This window comes from Triticum dicoccoides, chromosome 6B, assembly GCF_002162155.2.
Source record: "Triticum dicoccoides isolate Atlit2015 ecotype Zavitan chromosome 6B, WEW_v2.0, whole genome shotgun sequence".
Lineage (NCBI taxonomy): Eukaryota > Viridiplantae > Streptophyta > Magnoliopsida > Poales > Poaceae > Triticum > Triticum dicoccoides.
The window spans coordinates 698,397,044-698,398,860 of NC_041391.1; positions in this window are offsets into that span (position 1 = coordinate 698,397,044).

Here is a 1,817-nt window from a genome sequence, read left to right on the forward strand (position 1 = left end):
AGTGTCCAGTCGGCTCACAGCAGGCCGACTGGGCAGTCGGCTGAAGAAGCACCTCCAGTCATCCTCCCTAAAGATGATTAACTCCAGTCGCCTTCCTGAAGATGATTGGAACTAATCATTTTACCCGTGGCTATTTAGTCCAGACGGATGCATGATAACCAAATTTATGAGCTAATGGAACTGTATTTCGGCCCATAATTGTATCTCAGCACCCTTGCTCGAGCCCAGCCTCCACAATACTTTGTCATAACCGTGTTCCCGGGAACCCTTTCCCACCAAACCTATCTTTCCCACAGAGAAGGGGATTAACAGGACTGCTACTCAGGAGGCAAACCACTCAGTAGCAGTCCTGTTAATCCCTTTCGTGGCCGGAAACGCAGGTTTGGCGGGAAAGGGTTCCCGGGAACACGGCCAGGCTCGAGCGAGGGTGCTGAGATACAATTATGGGCTGAATACAGTTCCATTAGCTCATAAATTTGGTTATCATGCATCCGTCTCGAACTAATTAGCCACGGGTAAGATGATTAATTTCAATCATCTTCAGGGAGGACGATTGGAGCTAATCATCTTGAGGGAGGACGACTGGAGGTGCTTCTTCAGCCGACTGCCCAGTCGGCCTGCTGTGAGCCGACTGGACACTAATCATCTACAAGGAAGGCGATTAGTTCCAGTCGTCTTTCCCAAGAGATGAAGCTGTATTATTTGTGCAATATATCTAAACCGTGTATTATTTCTGAAAAATATTTTTAAAAATGTATTATTTTAAGAAATTAGCTTGTGTGTGTGTCATGTTCTAGTTTCCACTAGGTGGAGCTTTTGCATCTTGATACAGAATATTTCAAAAAAAAAATCTATTTTTGCACGGAAAAAATAACTATGATTTCAATAAAAATAATTGTGACGATATGTGGCCATGCCAAAAAATTGTATTTTGTTATTGTTTGTAACTAATAAGATGTTGTGCGCATTACTGAAAATATGTTCATGGTATTTAAAAACTATGTTGGAGCATTTTGTAAAATGTTCATGAAATTTTTAAAAAGATTTCCACCCTTTTGAAAAATGTTTATCTAGTTAGAAATCTGTGCTCATGTATTTTCTAAAAAGTGTTCATGGGTTTGAAAAATGTTCATATAGTTAGAAACACGTGTTCATGCATTTAAAAAATGTTCATTCAACTAAAAAAGTTATTTACAAAAAAAATGTTCATGTATTTTATGAAGAGTTCATGACTTAAAAAAAATGTTTACGAGTATATAATATTTCATAAGGGGAAGGCAAAACATCAATCACGCGCGTGGGAATCCATACGATCAGCATGTAAAACCCACTAACATGCAAAGAGACTATCAGATTTCTCGTCAGTTGGACCACAGAAGCCAAGGTGTGTGCTATCACAACCCAATAAGGAAGGAGTCTAACAACACGCCAAAGATTTTGACGTGACAGCTCAAAAAGAATTGCAATGATGACTTTGGACGATTCTCCTTCCAGTCGGCTGAAGTGTTCAGCCGGGTCGAGGAGTTCGCTCTGATTCGACTGCCAAGGCCAGTTCAGAGTCAGAATATCTATGCGTTCTGTTAAGTATCGTGATTATTAGGAAAAATGAGATAGACTAGGATTTGTTCTGATGTGTCTTGTACTCTAAGTAGATCATTGTGTTTCTATATATATGCCCACAAGGCTCAAGCAATACAACAACTATTCCACCTAATCTCTCTCTCCCTTCTAACACGTTCAACACGATGACAATCCGAGTGCATAACACCCAATGAAAACCGAGTGAAGTGACACTCATCACATATTCGTTCTGTGTA